This window comes from Pteropus vampyrus, unplaced genomic scaffold, assembly GCF_000151845.1.
Source record: "Pteropus vampyrus isolate Shadow unplaced genomic scaffold, Pvam_2.0 Scaffold11, whole genome shotgun sequence".
NCBI lineage: Eukaryota > Metazoa > Chordata > Mammalia > Chiroptera > Pteropodidae > Pteropus > Pteropus vampyrus.
In genome coordinates this window covers 7,012,883-7,023,686 of record NW_011888792.1, presented here as the reverse complement: position 1 = coordinate 7,023,686, position 10,804 = coordinate 7,012,883, and positions in this window count along the sequence as shown.

The following is a 10,804-nucleotide window of genomic DNA, read 5'->3' as shown; positions in this document are numbered from 1 at the left end:
TTCATAATTTTTAACTCCATGTTTCATGTAAACTAAATTTCTTGCAACTCCAAATTGCATATTCTCTGCTTTATCTTCTTTTCGTTTATTTTACAATGGATTTTAGTGAGGGCCCAGATTTCACAATGCCTGAGGTAATCCATCATAGTAGGCAATACCCCTTTGGCAATCACATTAGTTCTTCCAGAGTTCTAGATTCTCTTCCAAGCCAATTAAACCTGAAGAGTGCTTTATTCTTGAGTATTCTTTACCCCTGGCTCATGACTCTAAAGGCAGCACACTTAGGGGTACCATGTTAGAGGTATATTCTTATCAGGTTAGAGGTATATTCTTATCTTTCCTATCAGGTTTTAAAATGTAATAATAATGATGATAAAACTGTTACTACTACTAGCAGTACCACTACTAGCTAATAACAGTTTACTCATTTATCCCTACTAGCTAATAACAAGTTTACTCATTTATCCCTTGTGCTATGTGCTTTATGTGAATTATTTAATTTTTTACAAATAACTCTATGGAATAGGTACTATGACATCTCACTGCATCAGTTAGAAATGCTTATAGTTGCAACTGAGAGCTCAACTAATAATAACTTAAAATGGGTGTCTATTTATCATACATGAAAAGAAGTTTCATGGTCAGCAGTCATGGATGATTATTTTGTAGCTCAATGATGTCAGAGCATTGTGTCTGGGATTCTCCTGACCTTTCCCTCAAGTTGCAAGAAGATTGCCACAATTTAAGACATTTCCTTTGCATTCAAAGCAAGGAGATAGAAGAATGGGTAGAGACAGCTACCTTGGTCCCTTTTACAGGAAATCAAATGCTTTGCTTGTTTCCACATGCTATTTTTTGTATTTCACTAGCCAGAATGACATCATATTCTGCATAGGAGTCTGGGTAAACAAGCTGTTGGCTCTTTCACCTTTTATAGATAAAGGAGAAAGGTGTTAGCAATGGCATTGGGTTAGTCAGACTAAGTGCTACTTGCACTTAGAAATCAAGAAAGTGAGGCTAATTGGCTTTCTAAGGAGCTGGTAAATGGCAGAACCAGAATATAAACTCAGGCTGTTACAGGGCCCATACTCTTATTTTCCCCTCCAATTAAAATTCTTTTTTCTATTACAGTTGACATACAGTATTATATTAGTTTCAGATGTGCAACATAGTGGTTAGATATTTATGTAACTTATTTATGAAGTGAACATCCTGATAAGTCTAGTATCCATCTGACACCATGCATAGTTATTACAATATTATTGACTGTATTCCACATGCCGTACATTACATCTCCATGACTGTTTTTATATCCGGCAATTTGTACATCTTAATCCCTTCCTCTTTTTCATCCATCCCCTTAATCTCCCTCCCATTTGACAACCATCAATTTATTCCAGAGCCCATATTCTTAATCATGTTGCCACATGCTTTTATTTTCCTTTAGTTAATTTTTTTCCCTTGCGGGATCTTGGTGACTAGAAGAGATACTTAAATAAAATTGTTCTCATCAAATTCGAATCTTAGGACTGCAGGATTGTTCCAATATTAGTTTAATTTATACATCCCTTGTTTGCCACCATATTGCTAAGGATGGAACTCTCTGAAACATATTATCTAACTGTATTTAAACAGGCTATCATCTTGTCACTTTCATGTGTTGTTGAAGACTATCGCCACTTTTGGACAAATACTGTTAAGAGGTTTAGTTCCTTTTATTTTATATTATTTTTCCTGCAAACTGAGCATGCCCAAGTATGCATTGTAACCTGTAATTAAGATACAGGCTGTCTCATTGCCAAGCAATATTTCATTCACATTACAAACCCAGTAATAGTTTTCTATTGTAACTAATAGTCAGAGATATTAATATGTTTCCTCCTAATAAAAAAATAGCATCAGAGCTTCCTCTCAGTTTTAAGGTCCTTTGGTTATAAATTTCTTTGTTAGCTTTGTTATCTGACCAGCAGTTTGTTGTAATTATAGACATTTTGAGGATACCGGCATATCTTGCCAGAATATAAGGAAGATAGAAGACACGCAGGAGTTCATTAACTACAAATTAAAGTGACAGAGAATGGTTTTTTTCAGTTTTCACTGCCACTCTTTTCCCTTGCAGTTGCCAGTGAATAGCACAGGTATAATACCTAGCAAAATACATATATTATACACTGGTTTTATTTGATTCATAATAAAGGTGATGCATTCCAATTCCAAAATGGATGAGACTTACATAAAGTTTTAAAAAAATCCAACAACTTTACATCATGAAGGTCCTAGAATATGTAAACATAAAATATGTAATCTATCTTTGATTTGCACCATAATGCTCCTTTGCTTTGAAATCATGGCTGTATTACCAAACTGACAGTTTTAATGGAAAAAGTGGCTTTCAAAAGCTGCTGTTGAAAACACACTGCATAATTCTCTAAGCCGTGAATATTTTACTACCAGCATATGCAGAGAGGCAGGGAAAACACACTGGCATTTTATTCCCTGCAAGCTGGGATGGAGAAAATTCACTGGTGTTAAAACTACATGTTATAATATGATGGAAATTCATAAATACTTATGAATGCATACTGTTATTATTGGCAGGCAACAACACTATGTAAAGTCATTTGGAAGATGAAAAACAAGTATTCTTTCATTTATAATTTACTCATTCAGAAAATATCTAGTAAGGGCCCCCTATATTCAGATACTGTGCCAGGCTCAATAAAAAGATGAACAAGAAATCCCCCCCCCCCCCCCCCCCCCGCCAATTGCTTTAAATGTCTCATGGGAATGTTTCGTGCATAGGGCTCTGGGTTAATATTGTCTAGTCACTTGAGCAATATTAGCTCAGTATTAGCCTAGACTAGGTAGGACTCCTGGGCACTGGGTCATCAAAAGCATAGTTCCTTGAGTCTTTTGTATCCTGTGGAGAGTGTGTTTGAGCCAGGGCACAGTTAATGTAATTTTTTGACTGTGTACAAAGGCAGGAGAAGACTCTGCCTTTCTGAGCTTACCACTTTTTATGAGGAGAATGTGAGAGTGGCCCATAGAGCAGTGATTAGGAGACTGGGAGGTAAGCATTTTTGGCTCAGGTGCCAAGGAGTCTGAGCAATGGTGCTAGCTGTTTAGGAAACTAATAAGAAATGCCAGCTTCCTACGTCTGGAGACGTGGGACCCATGGTTCTTTGAGAAATGAAGTTGGGGTATGATCTTTCTTTCTGAAGAGAGGATTGACCCCACTTCCCACTAGCTAGTAGGATAAAAGTTGATTGGATCCTGGATAAAAGAGAAATGGGAAAGAGCTACAAATGACGTTTTGAGGATAATCGGGTATATTTGAATATGAGCTCTATCTTAGATGACACTATTGATTTAATTTTAAATTTCTTGGGTGTGATAAAATTCATAGGAGAGTGTTAAAGTACTTAGGGGTAAGATTTCATGATCCAGGCAATGTATTTTCAAGATGATAAATACAGGTAACTTATTTCCACAGTTAGAAAAGTGTGTATGTGTGTGTGCACACACTTGTGTAGAGAAAGACTAAACAAAAATGGCGAACTGGTAACAATTAGTGAACTTATGTGAAAGAAATAGAAATACTTATTATATTTTTTTTAAAACAAAGCTTTGAACATTTTCAAAATAAAAAGAAGTTGGGCATAAAAAGCAACGTGGAAATAGCAGCAGATCGTGATCTTCAGCAATTTCTCTTTCCTGGCTAACCACTGCTCTGTCAGGAACCCTTCCCTAGTCTCTCAGACCCAAGGAGGTACCCCTGCAGGGCTCTCATCCACGGTGCTAATTGCTTATCTACTTGTCTGTACATCTCTCCAGATTATAAGCTTTCTGAGAGCAGAGACTGTAAGGGACTCTGAAGGTCTTTTTTCCTGTTGTACCCACAGTTTCAGGCACATAATCATCATTCAATAAATATCAAATGAAGGAATTCATATAATACATAAATGAGGGCTGTATATTTTTCCTAATTAGAAAAGTTTGCATAGAAATTGAGTGGTTAAGCTTGGCCCACTGTCACAAAGGACTGAGTTGTGAAATTCAAGTGTGTTTATGAAGTTAACCCTCATGTATCATTATGTTACATTTATATTATAATCACTTAGTTAAATAAAAATTTAGTTTTTTCAATAAAGTACATGAAAGTAATTAGTACATTTTCTAATTATTCTCCCAAGCCAGGCATGTGGGTCAGGTTCTGATATTCGATGTTTAGAAATACATGTAGAAATAGAAATATACTTGGAGAAAGAGATTATACAAATAGGTTTGATAGAAATCTGTTTCCTACTATCTCTACAACTCCTATCACTACTTTTTTGGAAATTCTTCTCATTTTGTTATACAATTAATATCAATAGAGCTAGATGTTGATTAATCATTAAGATTACCAAAATTCGTGGTTTTTTTTCATCTCTTATATTCAGCTATCTACTACAGTGTCTATTGATTTTTTTGACAACAGAGCAATTGGGAGAAGGAAGAGTGTTATGAACTGAATTGTGTTCATCACAAATTCTTATGTTGAGGCCCTAAAACCTAGTATTTTTGAATGTGACCATCTGGAGACAGGGCCTTTAAATAGGTAATTACAGTTAAATGAGACCAAAAGGGTGGGGCCCTAATACAACATGACTGGTGTTCTTATAAGTAGAGGGAAAGACACCAGAGATGTGCATGCATCTCTGTGGGGAAATCATGCGGCAAGGTGATCCATCTGCAAGCCAAGGAGAGAGGCCATAAGAGAAAGCAAACTTGCCAACACTTTGATCTTGGACATTCAGCCTCCAGAACTGTGGGAAAATAAATCTTTGTTATTTAAGCCACCAAGACTATTTTGTTATGGCAGCCATAAGAAACTAATACAAGCAGAAAGATTGAAATGAATTAGCACCTTTATTGATAGCAAATTTTTATAAAATCTGGGCTGTGGCATGAACATAAGTCCAATGGTTTATTCAGAATGGTTTGTAGTCCTGGTTATCTGTAGTTTAATGTCTTATAGTCTACTAGAATCTTGGAAGTGAACCATCCCAAATCTATAAAGATGCTTTGGTTACAGTTTGGCATTCCTGACAAGTGATCATCTAACTTTTACTGAGAATAGCTGTAACAATGGGGGAACTTTTCCCAAGAAACTGAAATTCCAGAACTATTTATCAGTTGGAAAACATTTTCTTATATTGATTTGACATCCATGCGGCAGAGAACACTGGTTGTTTCACAATATCTGTTCTCACCCTTTTTAGGTAGGACTCTATTGTTCAGATACATGGCTACCTGGACTAAAGATATATATTCCAGTCTTCTTTGCAGCTGAGTATAGACATATTACTGAGTTCTGGCTAATGAAATATAAGTAGAATTTATACATATGTTCCAGAAAATGTTCTTAAATAGGAGTGTAACACTTTCTCACTCCTCCCTGCCCCTTTTTTTTCTTCCCTGCTAGCTGGAATGTAGATATGAGCAACCATCTTAGACCATGAGGTAAAAGGCACATGTTGAGGATGTCAAGAGCCTAGCGCTCTGATTGTGGAATCTTCCAATGAGTGTGAACTGTTTGTTTTCAGATTTTGTTTACTTGAGAGAAACAAAATTCTCTCTTCTCAGATAAGTTTTATTTTGAGTTTTATGTTATTTATAGCTAAACTTCTAATTGTTTAGCTAACTGCTCCAATTTTCACTCATATATCCTTGATCTACTCTAATGAATTACATAGTACAGAACAAGTCTAATTTTATTTCCACATGACAAACATAATACTTGAAGACTGTTATTCCATTCTCCCTAGATCTGTAGACTAAGCATAACTGATTCCTCATCTGTTTCTCAAAAGACAACATTTTAGGCTCTCTGACCATCTCAATTACTCCTCTGGGACCCCAATTCATTCAGACATTCTTTATTTCCATAAATTGAGAGTTAGCTGCATTGTACATATTTCATAGTAATAGGAATGATATGTCAGAAAATAATACCAATCTTGAGTATAATAAAAGGAAATATTTGGTATAGAATGACCTGAAACTACCTTAGAAATAATTTCCATAACAGAACAGATTTTTCAATTTGTTCTTAGTCTTTAAATCACAGATCTCAGTTGCAGTAATAGATGAAACACAAACAGTTTGTGTTTCTTACTCAGTAATGTTTACCAACATCTGACAATTGGAATCACCAAAGAAGAGAGAGAATCTTTCATTATTTCTGGGCAGAAGAAGGTATACTCATAGGTAACTTGTTTCTGACAATTCTGCAGCTGGTCTTCTAGTTAACATGGTAAAAGGTAAGCTGGTTGCCCAACTTGAGCAATCTGCTACAATCCGTAATGTGGGAAACATTTTTCAAAAGCTGTCTTTTACCTTTGCATACATAAGTTCTCATAGGCTTGAACAAAAATATCTTTGTTATGTGCACATCCTAGGTCCAGGTCAGCCAGCCTAGAGCATTTATGGAGGATTTAAGTTGTATAATTATGTATTTCATTGGATTTAAAAGGAGAATACAGAATTCTTGCCCTTGAGAAGTATATGATTATAGTCTTTTGGATAATAGTTTGAAAGGATTTAAAAGAAACCCAAAGAACTGAATAATCTCAGTGGTAACATGTACACTATATTAAGACAGGGACCAGATCTGTTTGCTTATTACTTTAACCTGGTATCAAGCACAATGCCTGCCACACTTGATGTGCTTATGGTTTATTTTGTTTTGTTTTGCTTTATTTTACTTAATTTTATTTTAATTTCATTTCTTGGGCTTGAATGGAATAGTAATTTTAAAGTACATCTTCCTGATTCAATGCCCGTGCAATAAACATTAGTAAAATTAATATCTATTTTGATCAATATCTATATAATGTAATACGCAAATTGAGATTTAGCAATATTAACCTGGTAAGCTAGTCCAAATTTTTAATGATGTATTTGACAATCTGAACAGATGTAAATAAACATATATTAAAACTCCACCTGTTTGAATTTGGTGTCTATAGAGTTATATAAATACTTTATACTACTTTAGTAGAGTCTACTATTAAAGGGAATTAATTATGGATATGTATTTTTAAATTATTTATTTCGAGATAATTTTAGACTTACGGAAGAGTTGTGAAAGTAGTATTAACATGTTTCCATACACCCTTCAGCCAGCTTCTCCTAATGTCAAAATCTTCCATATCAGAGCACAATAGGCAAAATTAAAAAGTTAACATTTGTATAATGTTATTTACTAAACAACAGATGTTGTTTGGATTTTACTAGTTTTTCTATTAGGGTCCTTTTCCTTCCAGGATTTAATGCAGGATCCCGTATCCAATCTGTGACAGTCTCTCAGACTTTCTTTGACTCTCATGACCTTGAGATTGGAAGAGTACTTATTCAGCTATTTTAGAGAATGTCCTTCAACTTGTGTTTGTCTGATGTTTTTTCATTATTATATTAAAATTATGCAAATACTATTTTTTCTTAACTTTTACCCACTAATTTTAGTATTCACCAGTGGATCTTGCCTATAGCAATTATTACTGTGGTGTTCTAATAGTTATTTTCTATTTCCCTCATTCTTTGTATGCTTATTAATTAGAAATAAGTGAAGAAAGTTTGTCTCTTATGTTCCCTTTGTTTATAAAGAAATATTTTAGGTCAATATCTTAAGGATACTTATTTTATTCTTTAGATTATAAGCCAATATTGTTTTGTTGTTGTTGTTCAACTTACAGATTTGACCATTTGGGATGCTTTCAGGTTGGCTGTTTTATTCTTTCTGTATGCCCTCCTTACTTTTTTTTTTTTTTTTTTTTTTTTTTACCACAAGGTGCTATTGGCTCATCTGTGTTTTACCTGTTGCAGCCTTGGAATCAACCACTTTCCAAGGAGCCTTGCTTCTCTTTATTAGAAACTGGTACTTAAAAACTATCTGGGTACTAAGTGTGCTAAATCCTACTGGGGTGTCACTGTTTCTAGGCCTTCTCAGCAGAACTAAGAAATATATGTATATATAGTTACCCATGCATGTGCACATTTATATTTATTTTTATCTCTCTACCTCTCTTTTTTTTAAAGCATGAATTCATATTCATAATATTCATCATACTGATGAGTTCACACTGAAAGAAAACAGAACTCATTCTAGACTTCCCATTTATTTATAACTTCTTTCTCTGACAGTAAGAAATCTAGCTCCTAATGCTATAATACATTTACTTACTTGTTCAATCCTATCACTCAAATAAAGTAGTTTCAGGATTACTAATCCATATCCCTGTTGGAGAGAAAACCAGTTCCTTACATAATAGTTCTATCATCTCCAAATTCCCTTGTGCCGATTCTTTGCAGTCAACCTACAAATGTCTATTTTTACTACTAGAAAATTGACTTTTTGAGAACATCCCATTCTCCCCCCGATTTTAGCATTCTAAGGGCATATACTGCTAAGTTGATGCTTAATAAATGCTTGGTGAATAGTCTATGCTCTAATAGTTAATATAGAACTGACACTAAAAAAATTGTAAGTGAATGTGTACATGAATGATTAAATGGATATATATGTCATATATGTATGACAAGGGTGACATGAATTACATTTTTTTGTTTGGCGACTAAATCACTTAATTATTATTGTTAACAAATACATCAAAACTCCGTGGCTTAAAACAATAAGCATTTATTTAGTTAGGAATCTGTGGGTTGACTGGATAGCTCTTCTGGTATGAGTCAAGCTTGACTGATCTTGATTTGGCCCATTCCTCTACTGGTGGTCAGCCAGCTGGTCAGATAGAGTCTTGCTAGTGTGAGTTGGTCTCACTCACCTGTCTGGCTAAGTAAGCTAGGCTAGGTTTGTTTCATATGTAGCGGCAGAGTTCCATGGGAGTGCGTGAGTGGCACTAAGCACAGCCTCTTGAGCCATAGGCTAAAAACTCGACAGCATAGCTGCTGTGGCATTCTAATGGCCAAAACAACTTGAAAAAGCCCAAATTCACGAGATAAGGCATAGTGTCCCTACTTCTAGATGGCAGCTTTAATGTCATGTTACCAAGGGCATAAATACAGGGAGGAGAAGAACTGTAGTAATTTTTAAAATCAATCTATTACAAAATCTATGCAAATATATGTGAAGGCCTCTTAAATACAATTAATATAAATATTAACACCACCCTGCTCTCCACTGTTTGTTTGTTAATTTTACTTGCTTACCCCTAACCCAGCATACCATTTTTTAGAAATCTTATGTGAGATCAAAGACTAAAAATTATCTCTTATGAGGGATTCATCAAGATTATAAAAAGAATTTCCATTTGTTAGTCACACTTTCTCCCCATTTTTTACTTTATTATATCTACTACTTTTTGTTGTATATAATTTTTTAAATCTAAATTCATAAAGTCATCAAAGAGAGTGAAATTATCACTGTACCTTCACATGTGATAAAAGGAAATTTTCAGAAAATTGGGATTCTATAACTGAACTATATACTGAGAATTTTAAGGGTTGATTTTGTATCCTCTCCCGTTGGATGTTTACTTTATTAATAGGCTTAATTACTTGTACACAACTACTTGTATAAATTAAATTATGTTATATGATATTATTTCTAACATTTGAACTGTTTTCCTCATAGTCACTCTATTCCAATCAAAACTTTCATATTTCCTGCATTGCTTTCTCTTCATGGTCTTTACACCACTCCTGGTGACAGCTTTCATTAGAGTGCAGTCAGTTTTGCTTAAATAGTTATTCTAAGGCATTGAACAGTGATGGTAGATGTATCAGAGCTGACATGTTCCACCAACCTAGGATACTTGAAAAGGAATGGTTAAATTGATGGCCTAAAGTTTGATTTTTGCTTCAATACTTTTTGTTGGTTTAAGTAAACTGCTGGGTACAGGTGTCTCTAAGTCCCCAGACAGCTTCTGGGAAATTCAGAACATCTTGAATAAAAATGTATTGGAGAAAAGAAAATGATACCCAGAGTCCAAACAGGTGCATCAGGCAATGCACTTAATGAAGTTGCTAAATTTTGATTCTGCAAAACAAGGCTTTAGCAAGAAAAAAAAACAGTAAAGATGATAACTGTGATTTGCAACAATTGCAATATATGTGTATTGCTGTCTTTAGGGAACAATGAATTATTCTAATAAATCTTATATCTATTGTGGAGAAAGAAATCCTCTTTGACTATATTTAATAGTATTAGTTTAGAGGTAAATGATATTAAATGACTAAGTATTTAGGAATAAAAACAAAAATACCCTCTACTTAAAATCTTTTAGTCATTTGCTAAAAAGCTAATTCTTTCTTATGATAAAACCACCCAAGAATTGTACCTTTATGAAATGAATGTGAAAAAACAGTTGAGGTAGTATGATAGTCAGTTGTATCAGAGCAGGAATTTTTCAGATTGGACTTTAGAGATCCCTAGGATATCAGGTCTCAAGGCTGTCATGTGGGGCTTGTACTCATGAGGACCCACCTTACTTTCCTCATTACTAACCTCTATCACCAACCTTAATTTAGGATGCTAATTATAATTACATTTTTTTTTGTATATTAGGTTTGTTTGAAAAAGTTCTTAAAAAAGGAGAAAGAAAAATACTCCTACTGTATCAAAAAATAAAAAGGACTGAGGTCACAGTAGGCTCTTGATTTACTGTTAAATTATTTCATTATTTAAAGATGGATAAGGCCGGAAACATGAGGGCAATCCTGGACAAATGTATACCAGAATATGGCAGAAATGTGCATATATTTATAATACCTTTTACTCACATGCTTAAATTATCTCACC